Here is a 21,115-nt window from a genome sequence, read left to right as displayed (position 1 = left end):
GGTACTGGCCCGGCCTCAAGCTGCTTAGCGGCTGCGATCTGACGAGGGAATGCATATTCAGCTTAGAATGGCCGTTGACAGAAGCGTGCCATCTCTGACGTTCTTTTCAAGAAGGATAAACTCGGAAGGGCAAGCTTGGAAATAAAACGTACAAAATGTCAACAGGACCAGGGATTCCCAGCCAGTCTCCCATGCCGGTACTGGCCCGGCCTCAAGCTGCTTAGCGGCTGCGATCTGACGAGGGAATGCATATTTAGCTTAGAATGGCCGTTGACGGAAGCGTGCCATCTCTGACGTTTTTTTCAAGAAGAATAAACTCGGAAGGGCAAGCTTGGAAAAAAACGTACAAAATGTCAACAGGACCAGGGATTCCCAGCCAGTCTCCCATGCCAGTACTGCCCCGGCCTCAAGCTGCTTAGCGGCTGCGATCTGACGAGGGCAGGCATATTCAGCTTAGAATGGCCGTTGACGGAAGCGTGCCATCTCTGACGTTTTTTTCAAGAAGGATAAACTCGGTAGGGCAAGCTTGGAAAAAAAACGTACAAAATGTCAACAGGACCAGGGATTCCCAGCCAGTCTTCCATGCCGGTACTGGCCCGGCCTCAGGCTGCTTAGCAGCTGCGATCTGACGAGGGCATGCATATTTAGCTTAGAATGGCCATTGACGGAAGTGTGCAATCTCTGACGTTCTTTTCAAGAAGGATAAACTCGGAAGGGCAAGCTTGGAAATAAAACGTACAAAATGTCAACAGGACCAGGGATTCCCAGCCAGTCTCCCATGCCGGTACTGGCCCGGCCTCAAGCTGCTGCGATCTGACAAGGGCATGCATATTCAGCTTAGAATGGCCATTGACGGAAGTGTGCCATCTCTGACGTTCTTTTCAAGAAGGATAAACTCGGAAGGGCAAGCTTGGAAAAAAAACGTACAAAATGTCAACACGACCAGGGATTCCCAGCCAGTCTCCCATGCCAGTACTGGCCCAGCCTCAAGCTGCTTAGCGGCTGCAATCTGACAAGGGCATGTATATTCAGCTTAGAATGGCCATTGACGGAAGTGTGCCATCTCTGACGTTCTTTTCAAGAAGGATAAACTCGGAAGGGCAAGCTTGGAAATAAAACGTACAAAATGTCAACAGGACCAGGGATTCCCAGCCAGTCTCCCATGCCGGTACTGGCCCGGCCTCAAGCTGCTTAGCGGCTGCAATCTGACGAGGGCATGCATATTCAGCTTAGAATGGCCGTTGACAGAAGCGTGCCATCTCTGACGTTTTTTTCAAGAAGGATAAACTCGGAAGGGCAAGCTTGGAAATAAAACATACAAAATGTTAACAGGACCAGGGATTCCCAGCCAGTCTCCCATGCCGGTACTGGCCCGGCTTCAAGCTGCTTAGCAGCTGCAATCTGACAAGGGCATGCATATTCAGCTTAGAATGGCCGTTGACAGGAGCGTGCCATCTCTGACGTTCTTTTCAAGAAGGATAAACTCGGAAGGGCAAGCTTGGAAATAAAACGTACAAAATGTCAACAGGACCAGGGATTCCCAGCCAGTCTCCCATGCCGGTACTGGCCCGGCCTCAAGCTGCTGCGATGTGACGAGGGCATGCATATTCAGCTTAGAATGGCCGTTGACGGAAGCGTGCCATCTCTGACGTTCTTTTCAAGAAGGATAAACTCGGAAGGGCAAGCTTGGAAAAAAAACGTACAAAATGTCAACAGGACCAGGGATTCCCAGCCAGTCTCCCATGCCGGTACTGGCCCGGCCTCAAGCTGCTTAGCGGCTGCGATCTGACGAGGGCATGCATATTCAGCTTAGAATGGCCGTTGACGGAAGCGTGCCATCTCTGACGTTCTTTTCAAGAAGGATAAACTCGGAAGGGCAAGCTTGGAAATAAAACGTACAAAATGTCAACAGGACCAGGGATTCCCAGCCAGTCTCCCATGCTGGTACTGGCCCGGCCTCAAGCTGCTTAGCGGCTGCGATCTGACGAGGGCATGCATATTCATCTTAGAATGGCCGTTGACGGAAGCGTGCCATCTCTGACGTTCTTTTCAAGAAGGATAAACTCGGAAGGGCAAGCTTGGAAAAAAAATGTACAAAATGTCAACAGGACCAGGGATTCCCAGCCAGTCTCCTATGCCGGTACTGGCCCGGCTTCAAGCTGCTTAGCGGCTGCGATGTGACGAGGGAATGCATATTCAGCTTAGCATGGCCGTTGACGGACGCGTGCCATCTCTGACGTTCTTTTCAAGAAGGATAAACTCGGAAGGGCAAGCTTGGAAAAAAAACATACAAAATGTCAACAGGACCAGGGATTCCCAGCCAGTCTCCCATGCCGGTACTGGCCCGGCCTCAAGCTGCTTAGCGGCTGCGATCTGACGAGGGCATGCATATTCAGCTTAGAATGGCCGTTGACGGAAGCGTGCCATCTCTGACGTTCTTTTCAAGAAGGATAAACTCGGAAGGGCAAGCTTGGAAATAAAACGTACAAAATGTCAACAGGACCAGGGATTCCCAGCCAGTCTCCCATGCCGGTACTGGCCCGGCCTCAAGCTGCTTAGCGGCTGCGATCTGACGAGGGCATGCATATTCAGCTTAGAATGGCCGTTGACGGAAGCGTGTCATCTCTGACGGTCTTTTCAAGAAGGATAAACTCGGAAGGGCAAGCTTGGAAAAAAAATGTACAAAATGTCAACAGGACCAGGGATTCCCAGCCAGTCTCCTATGCCGGTACTGGCCCGGCCTCAAGCTGCTTAGCGGCTGCGATGTGACGAGGGAATGCATATTCAGCTTAGAATGGCCGTTGACGGACGCGTGCCATCTCTGACGTTCTTTTCAAGAAGGATAAACTCGGAAGGGCAAGCTTGGAAAAAAAACGTACAAAATGTCAACAGGACCAGGGATTCCCAGCCAGTCTCCCATGCCGGTACTGGCCCGGCCTCAAGCTGCTTAGTGGCTGCGATCTGACGAGGGCAGGCATATTCAGCTTAGAATGGCCGTTGACAGAAGCGTGCTATCTCTGACGTTTTTTTCAAGAAGGATAAACTCGGAAGGGCAAGCTTGGAAAAAAAACGTACAAAATGTCAACAGGACCAGGGATTCCCAGCCAGTCTCCCATGCCGGTACTGGCCCGGCCTCCGGCTGCTTAGCGGCTGCGATCTGATGAGGGCATGCATATTCAGCTTAGAAGGGCCATTGACGGAAGTGTGCCATCTCTGACGTTCTTTTCAAGAAGGATAAACTCGGAAGGGCAAGCTTGGAAATAAAACGTACAAAATGTCAACAGGACCAGGGATTCCCAGCCAGTCTCCCATGCCGGTACTGGCCCGGCCTCAAGCTGCTTAGCAGCTGCGATCTGATGAGGGCATGCATATTCAGCTTAGAATGGCCGTTGACGGAAGTGTGCCATCTCTGACGTTTTTTTCAAGAAGGATAAACTCGGAAGGGCAAGCTTGGAAATAAAACGTACAAAATGTTAACAGGACCAGGGATTCCCAGCCAGTCTCCCATGCCGGTACTGGCCCGGCCTCAGGCTGCTTAGCAGCTGCGATCTGACGAGGGCATGCATATTTAGCTTAGAATGGCCATTGACGGAAGTGCGCAATCTCTGACGTTCTTTTCAAGAAGGATAAACTCGGAAGGGCAAGCTTGGAAATAAAACGTACAAAATGTCAACAGGACCAGGGATTCCCAGCCAGTCTCCCATGCCGGTACTGGCCCGGCCTCAAGCTGCTTAGCGGCTGCGATCTGACGAGGGCATGCATATTCAGCTTAGAATGGCCGTTGACGGAAGCGTGCCATCTCTGACGTTCTTTTCAAGAAGGATAAACTCGGAAGGGCAAGCTTGGAAATAAAACATACAAAATGTCAACAGGACCAGGGATTCCCAGCCAGTCTCCCATGCTGGTACTGGCCCAGCCTCAAGCTGCTTAGCGGCTGCGATCTGACGAGGGCATGCATATTCATCTTAGAATGGCCGTTGACGGAAGCGTGCCATCTCTGACGTTCTTTTCAAGAAGGATAAACTCGGAAGGGCAAGCTTGGAAAAAAAATGTACAAAATGTCAACAGGACCAGGGATTCCCAGCCAGTCTCCTATGCCGGTACTGGCCCGGCTTCAAGCTGCTTAGCGGCTGCGATGTGACGAGGGAATGCATATTCAGCTTAGAATGGCCGTTGACGGACGCGTGCCATCTCTGACGTTCTTTTCAAGAAGGATAAACTCGGAAGGGCAAGCTTGGAAAAAAAACGTACAAAATGTCAACAGGACCAGGGATTCCCAGCCAGTCTCCCATGCCGGTACTGGCCCGGCCTCAAGCTGCTTAGTGGCTGCGATCTGACGAGGGCAGGCATATTCAGCTTAGAATGGCCGTTGACAGAAGCGTGCCATCTCTGACGTTTTTTTCAAGAAGGATAAACTCGGAAGGGCAAGCTTGGAAAAAAAACGTACAAAATGTCAACAGGACCAGGGATTCCCAGCCAGTCTCCCATGCCGGTACTGGCCCGGCCTCTGGCTGCTTAGCGGCTGCGATCTGATGAGGGAATGCATATTCAGCTTAGAAGGGCCATTGACGGAAGTGTGCCATCTCTGACGTTCTTTTCAAGAAGGATAAACTCGGAAGGGCAAGCTTGGAAATAAAACGTACAAAATGTCAACAGGACCAGGGATTCCCAGCCAGTCTCCCATGCTGGTACTGGCCCGGCCTCAAGCTGCTGCGATCTGACGAGGGCATGCATATTCAGCTTAGAATGGCCGTTGACGGAAGCGTGCCATCTCTGACGTTCTTTTCAAGAAGGATAAACTCGGAAGGGCAAGCTTGGAAAAAAAACGTACAAAATGTCAACAGGACCAGGGATTCCCAGCCAGTCTCCCATGCCGGCACTGGCCCGGCCTCAAGCTGCTTAGCAGCTGCGATCTGACGAGGGCATGCATATTCAGCTTAGAATGGCCGTTGACGGAAGCGTGCCATCTCTGACGTTTTTTTCAAGAAGGATAAACTCGGAAGGGCAAGCTTGGAAAAAAAACGTACAAAATGTCAACAGGACCAGGGATTCCCAGCCAGTCTCCCATGCCGGTACTGGCCCAGCCTCAAGCTGCTTAGCGGCTGCGATCTGACGAGGGCATGCATATTCAGCTTAGAATGGCCGTTGACGGAAGCGTGCCATCTCTGACGTTTTTTTCAAGAAGGATAAACTCGGAAGGGCAAGCTTGGAAATAAAACGTACAAAATGTCAACAGGACCAGGGATTCCCAGCCAGTCTCCCATGCCGGTACTGGCCCGGCCTCAAGCTGCTGCGATGTGACGAGGGCATGCATATTCAGCTTAGAATGGCCGTTGACGGAAGCGTGCCATCTCTGACGTTCTTTTCAAGAAGGATAAACTCGGAAGGGCAAGCTTGGAAAAAAAACATTCAAAATGTCAACAGGACCAGGGATTCCCAGCCAGTCTCCCATGCCGGTACTGGCCCGGCCTCAAGCTGCTTAGCGGCTGCGATCTGACGAGGGAATGCATATTCAGCTTAGAATGGCCGTTGACAGAAGCGTGCCATCTCTGACGTTCTTTTCAAGAAGGATAAACTCGGAAGGGCAAGCTTGGAAATAAAACGTACAAAATGTCAACAGGACCAGGGATTCCCAGCCAGTCTCCCATGCCGGTACTGGCCCGGCCTCAAGCTGCTTAGCGGCTGCGATCTGACGAGGGCATGCATATTCAGCTTAGAATGGCCGTTGACGGAAGCATGCCATCTCTGACGTTTTTTTCAAGAAGAATAAACTCGGAAGGGCAAGCTTGGAAAAAAACGTACAAAATGTCAACAGGACCAGGGATTCCCAGCCAGTCTCCCATGCCAGTACTGCCCCGGCCTCAAGCTGCTTAGCGGCTGCGATCTGACGAGGGCAGGCATATTCAGCTTAGAATGGCCGTTGACGGAAGCGTGCCATCTCTGACGTTTTTTTCAAGAAGGATAAACTCGGTAGGGCAAGCTTGGAAAAAAAACGTACAAAATGTCAACAGGACCAGGGATTCCCAGCCAGTCTTCCATGCCGGTACTGGCCCGGCCTCAGGCTGCTTAGCAGCTGCGATCTGACGAGGGCATGCATATTTAGCTTAGAATGGCCATTGACGGAAGTGTGCAATCTCTGACGTTCTTTTCAAGAAGGATAAACTCGGAAGGGCAAGCTTGGAAATAAAACGTACAAAATGTCAACAGGACCAGGGATTCCCAGCCAGTCTCCCATGCCGGTACTGGCCCGGCCTCAAGCTGCTGCGATCTGACAAGGGCATGCATATTCAGCTTAGAATGGCCATTGACGGAAGTGTGCCATCTCTGACGTTCTTTTCAAGAAGGATAAACTCGGAAGGGCAAGCTTGGAAAAAAAACGTACAAAATGTCCACACGACCAGGGATTCCCAGCCAGTCTCCCATGCCAGTACTGGCCCAGCCTCAAGCTGCTTAGCGGCTGCAATCTGACAAGGGCATGCATATTCAGCTTAGAATGGCCATTGACGGAAGTGTGCCATCTCTGACGTTCTTTTCAAGAAGGATAAACTCGGAAGGGCAAGCTTGGAAATAAAACGTACAAAATGTCATCAGGACCAGGGATTCCCAGCCAGTCTCCCATGCCGGTACTGGCCCGGCCTCAAGCTGCTTAGCAGCTGCAATCTGACAAGGGCATGCATATTCAGCTTAGAATGGCCGTTGACAGGAGCGTGCCATCTCTGACGTTCTTTTCAAGAAGGATAAACTCGGAAGGGCAAGCTTGGAAATAAAACGTACAAAATGTCAACAGGACCAGGGATTCCCAGCCAGTCTCCCATGCCGGTACTGGCCCGGCCTCAAGCTGCTGCGATGTGACGAGGGCATGCATATTCAGCTTAGAATGGCCGTTGACGGAAGCGTGCCATCTCTGACGTTCTTTTCAAGAAGGATAAACTCGGAAGGGCAAGCTTGGAAAAAAAACGTACAAAATGTCAACAGGACCAGGGATTCCCAGCCAGTCTCCCATGCCGGTACTGGCCCGGCCTCAAGCTGCTTAGCGGCTGCGATCTGACGAGGGCATGCATATTCAGCTTAGAATGGCCGTTGACGGAAGCGTGCCATCTCTGACGTTCTTTTCAAGAAGGATAAACTCGGAAGGGCAAGCTTGGAAATAAAACGTACAAAATGTCAACAGGACCAGGGATTCCCAGCCAGTCTCCCATGCTGGTACTGGCCCGGCCTCAAGCTGCTTAGCGGCTGCGATCTGACGAGGGCATGCGTATTCATCTTAGAATGGCCGTTGACGGAAGCGTGCCATCTCTGACGTTCTTTTCAAGAAGGATAAACTCGGAAGGGCAAGCTTGGAAAAAAAATGTACAAAATGTCAACAGGACCAGGGATTCCCAGCCAGTCTCCTATGCCGGTACTGGCCCGGCTTCAAGCTGCTTAGCGGCTGCGATGTGACGAGGGAATGCATATTCAGCTTAGAATGGCCGTTGACGGACGCGTGCCATCTCTGACGTTCTTTTCAAGAAGGATAAACTCGGAAGGGCAAGCTTGGAAAAAAAACATACAAAATGTCAACAGGACCAGGGATTCCCAGCCAGTCTCCCATGCCGGTACTGGCCCGGCCTCAAGCTGCTTAGCGGCTGCGATCTGACGAGGGCATGCATATTCAGCTTAGAATGGCCGTTGACGGAAGCGTGCCATCTCTGACGTTCTTTTCAAGAAGGATAAACTCGGAAGGGCAAGCTTGGAAATAAAACGTACAAAATGTCAACAGGACCAGGGATTCCCAGCCAGTCTCCCATGCCGGTACTGGCCCGGCCTCAAGCTGCTTAGCGGCTGCGATCTGACGAGGGCATGCATATTCAGCTTAGAATGGCCGTTGACGGAAGCGTGTCATCTCTGACGTTCTTTTCAAGAAGGATAAACTCGGAAGGGCAAGCTTGGAAAAAAAATGTACAAAATGTCAACAGGACCAGGGATTCCCAGCCAGTCTCCTATGCCGGTACTGGCCCGGCCTCAAGCTGCTTAGCGGCTGCGATGTGACGAGGGAATGCATATTCAGCTTAGAATGGCCGTTGACGGACGCGTGCCATCTCTGACGTTCTTTTCAAGAAGGATAAACTCGGAAGGGCAAGCTTGGAAAAAAAACGTACAAAATGTCAACAGGACCAGGGATTCCCAGCCAGTCTCCCATGCCGGTACTGGCCCGGCCTCAAGCTGCTTAGTGGCTGCGATCTGACGAGGGCAGGCATATTCAGCTTAGAATGGCCGTTGACAGAAGCGTGCCATCTCTGACGTTTTTTTCAAGAAGGATAAACTCGGAAGGGCAAGCTTGGAAAAAAAACGTACAAAATGTCAACAGGACCAGGGATTCCCAGCCAGTCTCCCATGCCGGTACTGGCCCGGCCTCCGGCTGCGATCTGATGAGGGCATGCATATTCAGCTTAGAAGGGCCATTGACGGAAGTGTGCCATCTCTGACGTTCTTTTCAAGAAGGATAAACTCGGAAGGGCAAGCTTGGAAATAAAACGTACAAAATGTCAACAGGACCAGGGATTCCCAGCCAGTCTCCCATGCCGGTACTGGCCCGGCCTCAAGCTGCTGCGATCTGACAAGGGCATGCATATTCAGCTTAGAATGGCCATTGACGGAAGTGTGCCATCTCTGACGTTTTTTTCAAGAAGGATAAACTCGGAAGGGCAAGCTTGGAAAAAAAACGTACAAAATGTCAACAGGACCAGGGATTCCCAGCCAGTCTCCCATGCCGGTACTGGCCCGGCCTCCGGCTGCGATCTGATGAGGGCATGCATATTCAGCTTAGAAGGGCCATTGACGGAAGTGTGCCATCTCTGACGTTCTTTTCAAGAAGGATAAACTCGGAAGGGCAAGCTTGGAAATAAAACGTACAAAATGTCAACAGGACCAGGGATTCCCAGCCAGTCTCCCATGCCGGTACTGGCCCGGCCTCAAGCTGCTGCGATCTGACAAGGGCATGCATATTCAGCTTAGAATGGCCATTGACGGAAGTGTGCCATCTCTGACGTTCTTTTCAAGAAGGATAAACTCGGAAGGGCAAGCTTGGAAAAAAAACGTACAAAATGTCAACACGACCAGGGATTCCCAGCCAGTCTCCCATGCCAGTACTGGCCCAGCCTCAAGCTGCTTAGCGGCTGCGATCTGACAAGGGCATGCATATTCAGCTTAGAATGGCCATTGACGGAAGTGTGCCATCTCTGACGTTCTTTTCAAGAAGGATAAACTCGGAAGGGCAAGCTTGGAAATAAAACGTACAAAATGTCAACAGGACCAGGGATTCCCAGCCAGTCTCCCATGCCGGTACTGGCCCGGCCTCAAGCTGCTTATCGGCTGCAATCTGACGAGGGCATGCATATTCAGCTTAGAATGGCCGTTGACAGAAGCGTGCCATCTCTGACGTTTTTTTCAAGAAGGATAAACTCGGAAGGGCAAGCTTGGAAATAAAACATACAAAATGTTAACAGGACCAGGGATTCCCAGCCAGTCTCCCATGCCGGTACTGGCCCGGCCTCAAGCTGCTTAGCAGCTGCAATCTGACAAGGGAATGCAAATTCAGCTTAGAATGGCCGTTGACAGAAGCGTGCCATCTCTGACGTTCTTTTCAAGAAGGATAAACTCGGAAGGGCAAGCTTGGAAATAAAACGTACAAAATGTCAACAGGACCAGGGATTCCCAGCCAGTCTCCCATGCCGGTACTGGCCCGGCCTCAAGCTGCTGCGATGTGACGAGGGCATGCATATTCAGATTAGAATGGCCATTGACGGAAGCGTGCCATCTCTGACGTTCTTTTCAAGAAGGATAAACTCGGAAGGGCAAGCTTGGAAAAAAAACATACAAAATGTCAACAGGACCAGGGATTCCCAGCCAGTCTCCCATGCCGGTACTGGCCCGGCCTCAAGCTGCTTAGCGGCTGCGATCTGACGAGGGCATGCATATTCAGCTTAGAATGGCCGTTGACGGAAGCGTGCCATCTCTGACGTTCTTTTCAAGAAGGATAAACTCGGAAGGGCAAGCTTGGAAATAAAACGTACAAAATGTCAACAGGACCAGGGATTCCCAGCCAGTCTCCCATGCTGGTACTGGCCCGGCCTCAAGCTGCTTAGCGGCTGCGATCTGACGAGGGCATGCATATTCAGCTTAGAATGGCCGTTGACGGAAGCGTGCCATCTCTGACGTTCTTTTCAAGAAGGATAAACTCGGAAGGGCAAGCTTGGAAAAAAAATGTACAAAATGTCAACAGGACCAGGGATTCCCAGCCAGTCTCCTATGCCGGTACTGGCCCGGCCTCAAGCTGCTTAGCGGCTGCGATGTGACGAGGGAATGCATATTCAGCTTAGAATGGCTGTTGACGGACGCGTGCCATCTCTGACGTTCTTTTCAAGAAGGATAAACTCGGAAGGGCAAGCTTGGAAAAAAAACGTACAAAATGTCAACAGGACCAGGGATTCCCAGCCAGTCTCCCATGCCGGTACTGGCCCGGCCTCAAGCTGCTTAGTGGCTGCGATCTGACGAGGGCAGGCATATTCAGCTTAGAATGGCCATTGACAGAAGCGTGCCATCTCTGACGTTTTTTTCAAGAAGGATAAACTCGGAAGGGCAAGCTTGGAAAAAAAACGTACAAAATGTCAACAGGACCAGGGATTCCCAGCCAGTCTCCCATGCCGGTACTGGCCCGGCCTCCGGCTGCTTAGCAGCTGCGATCTGATGAGGGCATGCATATTCAGCTTAGAATGGCCGTTGACGGAAGTGTGCCATCTCTGACGTTCTTTTCAAGAAGGATAAACTCGGAAGGGCAAGCTTGGAAAAAAAACGTACAAAATGTCAACAGGACCAGGGATTCCCAGCCAGTCTCCCATGCCGGTACTGGCCCGGCCTCAAGCTGCTTAGCAGCTGCGATCTGACGAGGGTATGCATATTCAGCTTAGAATGGCCGTTGACGGAAGCGTGCCATCTCTGACGTTTTTTTCAAGAAGGATAAACTCGGAAGGGCAAGCTTGGAAAAAAAACGTACAAAATGTCAACAGGACCAGGGATTCCCAGCCAGTCTCCCATGCCGTTACTGGCCCGGCCTCAAGCTGCTTAGCGGCTGCGATCTGACGAGGGCATGCATATTCAGCTTAGAATGGCCGTTGACGGAAGCGTGCCATCTCTGACGTTCTTTTCAAGAAGGATAAACTCGGAAGGGCAAGCTTGGAAATAAAACGTACAAAATGTCAACAGGACCAGGGATTCCCAGCCAGTCTCCCATGCTGGTACTGGCCCGGCCTCAAGCTGCTTAGCGGCTGCGATCTGACGAGGGCATGCATATTCATCTTAGAATGGCCGTTGACGGAAGCGTGCCATCTCTGACGTTCTTTTCAAGAAGGATAAACTCGGAAGGGCAAGCTTGGAAAAAAAATGTACAAAATGTCAACAGGACCAGGGATTCCCAGCCAGTCTCCTATGCCGGTACTGGCCCGGCTTCAAGCTGCTTAGCGGCTGCGATGTGACGAGGGAATGCATATTCAGCTTAGAATGGCCGTTGACGGACGCGTGCCATCTCTGACGTTCTTTTCAAGAAGGATAAACTCGGAAGGGCAAGCTTGGAAAAAAAACGTACAAAATGTCAACAGGACCAGGGATTCCCAGCCAGTCTCCCATGCCGGTACTGGCCCGGCCTCAAGCTGCTTAGTGGCTGCGATCTGACGAGGGCAGGCATATTCAGCTTAGAATGGCCGTTGACAGAAGCGTGCCATCTCTGACGTTTTTTTCAAGAAGGATAAACTCGGAAGGTCAAGCTTGGAAAAAAAACGTACAAAATGTCAACAGGACCAGGGATTCCCAGCCAGTCTCCCATGCCGGTACTGGCCCGGCCTCCGGCTGCTTAGCGGCTGCGATCTGATGAGGGCATGCATATTCAGCTTAGAAGGGCCATTGACGGAAGTGTGCCATCTCTGACGTTCTTTTCAAGAAGGATAAACTCGGAAGGGCAAGCTTGGAAATAAAACGTACAAAATGTCAACAGGACCAGGGATTCCCAGCCAGTCTCCCATGCTGGTACTGGCCCGGCCTCAAGCTGCTGCGATCTGACGAGGGCATGCATATTCAGCTTAGAATGGCCGTTGACGGAAGCGTGCCATCTCTGACGTTCTTTTCAAGAAGGATAAACTCGGAAGGGCAAGCTTGGAAAAAAAAACGTACAAAATGTCAACAGGACCAGGGATTCCCAGCCAGTCTCCCATGCCGGCACTGGCCCGGCCTCAAGCTGCTTAGCAGCTGCGATCTGACGAGGGCATGCATATTCAGCTTAGAATGGCCGTTGACGGAAGCGTGCCATCTCTGACGTTTTTTTCAAGAAGGATAAACTCGGAAGGGCAAGCTTGGAAAAAAAACGTACAAAATGTCAACAGGACCAGGGATTCCCAGCCAGTCTCCCATGCCGGTACTGGCCCAGCCTCAAGCTGCTTAGCGGCTGCGATCTGACGAGGGCATGCATATTCAGCTTAGAATGGCCGTTGACGGAAGCGTGCCATCTCTGACGTTTTTTTCAAGAAGGATAAACTCGGAAGGGCAAGCTTGGAAATAAAACGTACAAAATGTCAACAGGACCAGGGATTCCCAGCCAGTCTCCCATGCCGGTACTGGCCCGGCCTCAAGCTGCTGCGATCTGACGAGGGCATGCATATTCAGCTTAGAATGACCGTTGACGGAAGCGTGCCATCTCTGACGTTCTTTTCAAGAAGGATAAACTCGGAAGGGCAAGCTTGGAAAAAAAACATTCAAAATGTCAACAGGACCAGGGATTCCCAGCCAGTCTCCCATGCCGGTACTGGCCCGGCCTCAAGCTGCTTAGCGGCTGCGATCTGACGAGGGAATGCATATTCAGCTTAGAATGGCCGTTGACAGAAGCGTGCCATCTCTGACGTTCTTTTCAAGAAGGATAAACTCGGAAGGGCAAGCTTGGAAATAAAACGTACAAAATGTCAACAGGACCAGGGATTCCCAGCCAGTCTCCCATGCCGGTACTGGCCCGGCCTCAAGCTGCTTAGCGGCTGCGATCTGACGAGGGCATGCATATTCAGCTTAGAATGGCCGTTGACGGAAGCGTGCCATCTCTGACGTTTTTTTCAAGAAGAATAAACTCGGAAGGGCAAGCTTGGAAAAAAACGTACAAAATGTCAACAGGACCAGGGATTCCCAGCCAGTCTCCCATGCCAGTACTGGCCCGGCCTCAAGCTGCTTAGCGGCTGCGATCTGACGAGGGCAGGCATATTCAGCTTAGAATGGCCGTTGACGGAAGCGTGCCATCTCTGACGTTTTTTTCAAGAAGGATAAACTCGGAAGGGCAAGCTTGGAAAAAAAACGTACAAAATGTCAACAGGACCAGGGATTCCCAGCCAGTCTTCCATGCCGGTACTGGCCCGGCCTCAGGCTGCTTAGCAGCTGCGATCTGACGAGGGCATGCATATTTAGCTTAGAATGGCCATTGACGGAAGTGTGCAATCTCTGACGTTCTTTTCAAGAAGGATAAACTCGGAAGGGCAAGCTTGGAAATAAAACGTACAAAATGTCAACAGGACCAGGGATTCCCAGCCAGTCTCCCATGCCGGTACTGGCCCGGCCTCAAGCTGCTGCGATCTGACAAGGGCATGCATATTCAGCTTAGAATGGCCATTGACGGAAGTGTGCCATCTCTGACGTTCTTTTCAAGAAGGATAAACTCGGAAGGGCAAGCTTGGAAAAAAAACGTACAAAATGTCAACACGACCAGGGATTCCCAGCCAGTCTCCCATGCCAGTACTGGCCCAGCCTCAAGCTGCTTAGCGGCTGCAATCTGACAAGGGCATGCATATTCAGCTTAGAATGGCCATTGACGGAAGTGTGCCATCTCTGACGTTCTTTTCAAGAAGGATAAACTCGGAAGGGCAAGCTTGGAAATAAAACGTACAAAATGTCAACAGGACCAGGGATTCCCAGCCAGTCTCCCATGCCGGTACTGGCCCGGCCTCAAGCTGCTTAGCGGCTGCAATCTGACGAGGGCATGCATATTCAGCTTAGAATGGCCGTTGACAGAAGCGTGCCATCTCTGACGTTTTTTTCAAGAAGGATAAACTCGGAAGGGCAAGCTTGGAAATAAAACATACAAAATGTTAACAGGACCAGGGATTCCCAGCCAGTCTCCCATGCCGGTACTGGCCCGGCCTCAAGCTGCTTAGCAGCTGCAATCTGACAAGGGCATGCATATTCAGCTTAGAATGGCCGTTGACAGGAGCGTGCCATCTCTGACGTTCTTTTCAAGAAGGATAAACTCGGAAGGGCAAGCTTGGAAATAAAACGTACAAAATGTCAACAGGACCAGGGATTCCCAGCCAGTCTCCCATGCCGGTGCTGGCCCGGCCTCAAGCTGCTGCGATGTGACGAGGGCATGCATATTCAGCTTAGAATGGCCGTTGACGGAAGCGTGCCATCTCTGACGTTCTTTTCAAGAAGGATAAACTCGGAAGGGCAAGCTTGGAAAAAAAACATACAAAATGTCAACAGGACCAGGGATTCCCAGCCAGTCTCCCATGCCGGTACTGGCCCGGCCTCAGGCTGCTTAGCAGCTGCGATCTGACGAGGGCATGCATATTTAGCTTAGAATGGCCATTGACGGAAGTGTGCAATCTCTGACGTTCTTTTCAAGAAGGATAAACTCGGAAGGGCAAGCTTGGAAATAAAACGTACAAAATGTCAACAGGACCAGGGATTCCCAGCCAGTCTCCCATGCCGGTACTGGCCCGGCCTCAAGCTGCTGCGATCTGACAAGGGCATGCATATTCAGCTTAGAATGGCCATTGACGGAAGTGTGCCATCTCTGACGTTCTTTTCAAGAAGGATAAACTCGGAAGGGCAAGCTTGGAAAAAAAACGTACAAAATGTCAACACGACCAGGGATTCCCAGCCAGTCTCCCATGCCAGTACTGGCCCAGCCTCAAGCTGCTTAGCGGCTGCAATCTGACAAGGGCATGCATATTCAGCTTAGAATGGCCATTGACGGAAGTGTGCCATCTCTGACGTTCTTTTCAAGAAGGATAAACTCGGAAGGGCAAGCTTGGAAATAAAACATACAAAATGTTAACAGGACCAGGGATTCCCAGCCAGTCTCCCATGCCGGTACTGGCCCGGCCTCAAGCTGCTTAGCAGCTGCAATCTGACAAGGGCATGCATATTCAGCTTAGAATGGCCGTTGACAGGAGCGTGCCATCTCTGACGTTCTTTTCAAGAAGGATAAACTCGGAAGGGCAAGCTTGGAAATAAAACGTACAAAATGTCAACAGGACCAGGGATTCCCAGCCAGTCTCCCATGCCGGTACTGGCCCGGCCTCAAGCTGCTGCGATGTGACGAGGGCATGCATATTCAGCTTAGAATGGCCGTTGACGGAAGCGTGCCATCTCTGACGTTCTTTTCAAGAAGGATAAACTCGGAAGGGCAAGCTTGGAAAAAAAACATACAAAATGTCAACAGGACCAGGGATTCCCAGCCAGTCTCCCATGCCGGTACTGGCCCGGCCTCAGGCTGCTTAGCAGCTGCGATCTGACGAGGGCATGCATATTTAGCTTAGAATGGCCATTGACGGAAGTGTGCAATCTCTGACGTTCTTTTCAAGAAGGATAAACTCGGAAGGGCAAGCTTGGAAATAAAACGTACAAAATGTCAACAGGACCAGGGATTCCCAGCCAGTCTCCCATGCCGGTACTGGCCCGGCCTCAAGCTGCTGCGATCTGACAAGGGCATGCATATTCAGCTTAGAATGGCCATTGACGGAAGTGTGCCATCTCTGACGTTCTTTTCAAGAAGGATAAACTCGGAAGGGCAAGCTTGGAAAAAAAACGTACAAAATGTCAACACGACCAGGGATTCCCAGCCAGTCTCCCATGCCAGTACTGGCCCAGCCTCAAGCTGCTTAGCGGCTGCAATCTGACAAGGGCATGCATATTCAGCTTAGAATGGCCATTGACGGAAGTGTGCCATCTCTGACGTTCTTTTCAAGAAGGATAAACTCGGAAGGGCAAGCTTGGAAATAAAACGTACAAAATGTCAACAGGACCAGGGATTCCCAGCCAGTCTCCCATGCCGGTACTGGCCCGGCCTCAAGCTGCTTAGCGGCTGCAATCTGACGAGGGCATGCATATTCAGCTTAGAATGGCCGTTGACAGAAGCGTGCCATCTCTGACGTTTTTTTCAAGAAGGATAAACTCGGAAGGGCAAGCTTGGAAATAAAACATACAAAATGTTAACAGGACCAGGGATTCCCAGCCAGTCTCCCATGCCGGTACTGGCCCGGCCTCAAGCTGCTTAGCAGCTGCAATCTGACAAGGGCATGCATATTCAGCTTAGAATGGCCGTTGACAGGAGCGTGCCATCTCTGACGTTCTTTTCAAGAAGGATAAACTCGGAAGGGCAAGCTTGGAAATAAAACGTACAAAATGTCAACAGGACCAGGGATTCCCAGCCAGTCTCCCATGCCGGTACTGGCCCGGCCTCAAGCTGCTGCGATGTGACGAGGGCATGCATATTCAGCTTAGAATGGCCGTTGACGGAAGCGTGCCATCTCTGACGTTCTTTTCAAGAAGGATAAACTCGGAAGGGCAAGCTTGGAAAAAAAACGTACAAAATGTCAACAGGACCAGGGATTCCCAGCCAGTCTCCCATGCCGGTACTGGCCCGGCCTCAAGCTGCTTAGCGGCTGCGATCTGACGAGGGCATGCATATTCAGCTTAGAATGGCCGTTGACGGAAGCGTGCCATCTCTGACGTTCTTTTCAAGAAGGATAAACTCGGAAGGGCAAGCTTGGAAATAAAACGTACAAAATGTCAACAGGACCAGGGATTCCCAGCCAGTCTCCCATGCTGGTACTGGCCCGGCCTCAAGCTGCTTAGCGGCTGCGATCTGACGAGGGCATGCATATTCATCTTAGAATGGCCGTTGACGGAAGCGTGCCATCTCTGACGTTCTTTTCAAGAAGGATAAACTCGGAAGGGCAAGCTTGGAAAAAAAATGTACAAAATGTCAACAGGACCAGGGATTCCCAGCCAGTCTCCTATGCCGGTACTGGCCCGGCTTCAAGCTGCTTAGCGGCTGCGATGTGACGAGGGAATGCATATTCAGCTTAGAATGGCCGTTGACGGACGCGTGCCATCTCTGACGTTCTTTTCAAGAAGGATAAACTCGGAAGGGCAAGCTTGGAAAAAAAACATACAAAATGGCAACAGGACCAGGGATTCCCAGCCAGTCTCCCATGCCGGTACTGGCCCGGCCTCAAGCTGCTTAGCGGCTGCGATCTGACGAGGGCATGCATATTCAGCTTAGAATGTCCGTTGACGGAAGCGTGCCATCTCTGACGTTCTTTTCAAGAAGGATAAACTCGGAAGGGCAAGCTTGGAAATAAAACGTACAAAATGTCAACAGGACCAGGGATTCCCAGCCAGTCTCCCATGCCGGTACTGGCCCGGCCTCAAGCTGCTTAGCGGCTGCGATCTGACGAGGGCATGCATATTCAGCTTAGAATGGCCGTTGACGGAAGCGTGTCATCTCTGACGTTCTTTTCAAGAAGGATAAACTCGGAAGGGCAAGCTTGGAAAAAAAATGTACAAAATGTCAACAGGACCAGGGATTCCCAGCCAGTCTCCTATGCCGGTACTGGCCCGGCCTCAAGCTGCTTAGCGGCTGCGATGTGACGAGGGAATGCATATTCAGCTTAGAATGGCCGTTGACGGACGCGTGCCATCTCTGACGTTCTTTTCAAGAAGGATAAACTCGGAAGGGCAAGCTTGGAAAAAAAACGTACAAAATGTCAACAGGACCAGGGATTCCCAGCCAGTCTCCCATGCCGGTACTGGCCCGGCCTCAAGCTGCTTAGTGGCTGCGATCTGACGAGGGCAGGCATACTCAGCTTAGAATGGCCGTTGACAGAAGCGTGCCATCTCTGACGTTTTTTTCAAGAAGGATAAACTCGGAAGGGCAAGCTTGGAAAAAAAATGTACAAAATGTCAACAGGACCAGGGATTCCCAGCCAGTCTCCCATGCCGGTACTGGCCCGGCCTCCGGGTGCTTAGCGGCTGCGATCTGATGAGGGCATGCATATTCAGCTTAGAAGGGCCATTGACGGAAGTGTGCCATCTCTGACGTTCTTTTCAAGAAGGATAAACTCGGAAGGGCAAGCTTGGAAATAAAACGTACAAAATGTCAACAGGACCAGGGATTCCCAGCCAGTCTCCCATGCCGGTACTGGCCCGGCCTCAAGCTGCTTAGCAGCTGCGATCTGACGAGGGCATGCATATTCAGCTTAGAATGGCCGTTGACGGAAGTGTGCCATCTCTGACGTTTTTTTCAAGAAGGATAAACTCGGAAGGGCAAGCTTGGAAATAAAACGTACAAAATGTTAACAGGACCAGGGATTCCCAGCCAGTCTCCCATGCCGGTACTGGCTCGGCCTCAGGCTGCTTAGCAGCTGCGATCTGACGAGGGCATGCATATTTAGCTTAGAATGGCCATTGACGGAAGTGTGCAATCTCTGACGTTCTTTTCAAGAAGGATAAACTCGGAAGGGCAAGCTTGGAAATAAAACGTACAAAATGTCAACAGGACCAGGGATTCCCAGCCAGTCTCCCATGCCGGTACTGGCCCGGCCTCAAGCTGCTTAGCGGCTGCGATCTGACGAGGGCATGCATATTCAGCTTAGAATGGCCGTTGACGGAAGCGTGCCATCTCTGACGTTCTTTTCAAGAAGGATAAACTCGGAAGGGCAAGCTTGGAAATAAAACGTACAAAATGTCAACAGGACCAGGGATTCCCAGCCAGTCTCCCATGCTGGTACTGGCCCAGCCTCAAGCTGCTTAGCGGCTGCGATCTGACGAGGGCATGCATATTCATCTTAGAATGGCCGTTGACGGAAGCGTGCCATCTCTGACGTTCTTTTCAAGAACGATAAACTCGGAAGGGCAAGCTTGGAAAAAAAATGTACAAAATGTCAACAGGACCAGGGATTCCCAGCCAGTCTCCTATGCCGGTACTGGCCCGGCTTCAAGCTGCTTAGCGGCTGCGATGTGACGAGGGAATGCATATTCAGCTTAGAATGGCCGTTGACGGACGCGTGCCATCTCTGACGTTCTTTTCAAGAAGGATAAACTCGGAAGGGCAAGCTTGGAAAAAAAACGTACAAAATGTCAACAGGACCAGGGATTCCCAGCCAGTCTCCCATGCCGGTACTGGCCCGGCCTCAAGCTGCTTAGTGGCTGCGATCTGACGAGGGCAGGCATATTCAGCTTAGAATGGCCGTTGACAGAAGCGTGCCATCTCTGACGTTTTTTTCAAGAAGGATAAACTCGGAAGGGCAAGCTTGGAAAAAAAACGTACAAAATGTCAACAGGACCAGGGATTCCCAGCCAGTCTCCCATGCCAGTACTGGCCCGGCCTCTGGCTGCTTAGCGGCTGCGATCTGATGAGGGCATGCATATTCAGCTTAGAAGGGCCATTGACGGAAGTGTGCCATCTCTGACGTTCTTTTCAAGAAGGATAAACTCGGAAGGGCAAGCTTGGAAATAAAACGTACAAAATGTCAACAGGACCAGGGATTCCCAGCCAGTCTCCCATGCTGGTACTGGCCCGGCCTCAAGCTGCTGCGATCTGACGAGGGCATGCATATTCAGCTTAGAATGGCCGTTGACGGAAGCGTGCCATCTCTGACGTTCTTTTCAAGAAGGATAAACTCGGAAGGGCAAGCTTGGAAAAAAAACGTACAAAATGTCAACAGGACCAGGGATTCCCAGCCAGACTCCCATGCCGGCACTGGCCCGGCCTCAAGCTGCTTAGCAGCTGCGATCTGACGAGGGCATGCATATTCAGCTTAGAATGGCCGTTGACGGAAGCGTGCCATCTCTGACGTTTTTTTCAAGAAGGATAAACTCGGAAGGGCAAGCTTGGAAAAAAAACGTACAAAATGTCAACAGGACCAGGGATTCCCAGCCAGTCTCCCATGCCGGTACTGGCCCAGCCTCAAGCTGCTTAGCGGCTGCGATCTGACGAGGGCATGCATATTCAGCTTAGAATGGCCGTTGACGGAAGCGTGCCATCTCTGACGTTTTTTTCAAGAAGGATAAACTCGGAAGGGCAAGCTTGGAAATAAAACGTACAAAATGTCAACAGGACCAGGGATTCCCAGCCAGTCTCCCATGCCGGTACTGGCCCGGCCTCAAGCTGCTGCGATCTGACGAGGGCATGCATATTCAGCTTAGAATGGCCGTTGACGGAAGCGTGCCATCTCTGACGTTCTTTTCAAGAAGGATAAACTCGGAAGGGCAAGCTTGGAAAAAAAACATTCAAAATGTCAACAGGACCAGGGATTCCCAGCCAGTCTCCCATGCCGGTACTGGCCCGGCCTCAAGCTGCTTAGCGGCTGCGATCTGACGAGGGAATGCATATTCAGCTTAGAATGGCCGTTGACAGAAGTGTGCCATCTCTGACGTTCTTTTCAAGAAGGATAAACTCGGAAGGGCAAGCTTGGAAATAAAACGTACAAAATGTCAACAGGACCAGGGATTCCCAGCCAGTCTCCCATGCCGGTACTGGCCCGGCCTCAAGCTGCTTAGCGGCTGCGATCTGACGAGGGCATGCATATTCAGCTTAGAATGGCCGTTGACGGAAGCGTGCCATCTCTGACGTTTTTTTCAAGAAGAATAAACTCGGAAGGGCAAGCTTGGAAAAAAACGTACAAAATGTCAACAGGACCAGGGATTCCCAGCCAGTCTCCCATGCCAGTACTGCCCCGGCCTCAAGCTGCTTAGCGGCTGCGATCTGACGAGGGCAGGCATATTCAGCTTAGAATGGCCGTTGACGGAAGCGTGCCATCTCTGACGTTTTTTTCAAGAAGGATAAACTCGGTAGGGCAAGCTTGGAAAAAAAACGTACAAAATGTCAACAGGACCAGGGATTCCCAGCCAGTCTCCTATGCCGGTACTGGCCCGGCCTCAAGCTGCTTAGCGGCTGCGATGTGACGAGGGAATGCATATTCAGCTTAGAATGGCCGTTGACGGACGCGTGCCATCTCTGACGTTCTTTTCAAGAAGGATAAACTCG

General features: G+C 51.3%; 8 pseudogenes; all 8 read right to left on the bottom strand.

Annotated features, from left to right (window-relative positions):
* Window positions 1-16,656: 16,656 nt before the first annotated feature.
* On the bottom strand, window positions 16,657-16,775 carry LOC141053380 (5S ribosomal RNA; annotated as a pseudogene).
* A 665-nt stretch (window positions 16,776-17,440) lies between these two features.
* Window positions 17,441-17,559, bottom strand: LOC141053369 (5S ribosomal RNA; annotated as a pseudogene).
* Window positions 17,560-17,832: 273 nt separating this feature from the next.
* On the bottom strand, window positions 17,833-17,951 carry LOC141058678 (5S ribosomal RNA; annotated as a pseudogene).
* A 273-nt stretch (window positions 17,952-18,224) lies between these two features.
* On the bottom strand, window positions 18,225-18,343 carry LOC141055854 (5S ribosomal RNA; annotated as a pseudogene).
* Window positions 18,344-18,616: 273 nt separating this feature from the next.
* On the bottom strand, window positions 18,617-18,735 carry LOC141053358 (5S ribosomal RNA; annotated as a pseudogene).
* Window positions 18,736-19,204: 469 nt separating this feature from the next.
* Window positions 19,205-19,323, bottom strand: LOC141057282 (5S ribosomal RNA; annotated as a pseudogene).
* A 1,237-nt stretch (window positions 19,324-20,560) lies between these two features.
* Window positions 20,561-20,679, bottom strand: LOC141053347 (5S ribosomal RNA; annotated as a pseudogene).
* Window positions 20,680-20,755: 76 nt separating this feature from the next.
* LOC141058751 (5S ribosomal RNA) lies at window positions 20,756-20,874 on the bottom strand (annotated as a pseudogene).
* Between the last annotated feature and the right edge of the window lie 241 nt (window positions 20,875-21,115).

Source organism: Dendrobates tinctorius, unplaced genomic scaffold (assembly GCF_039654945.1).
Source record: "Dendrobates tinctorius isolate UK_male_01 unplaced genomic scaffold, ASM3965494v1 ptg000011l, whole genome shotgun sequence".
Lineage (NCBI taxonomy): Eukaryota > Metazoa > Chordata > Amphibia > Anura > Dendrobatidae > Dendrobates > Dendrobates tinctorius.
The sequence above is the reverse complement of the archived record's forward strand: the minus strand, read 5'-3'. Positions and strand labels throughout refer to the sequence as shown.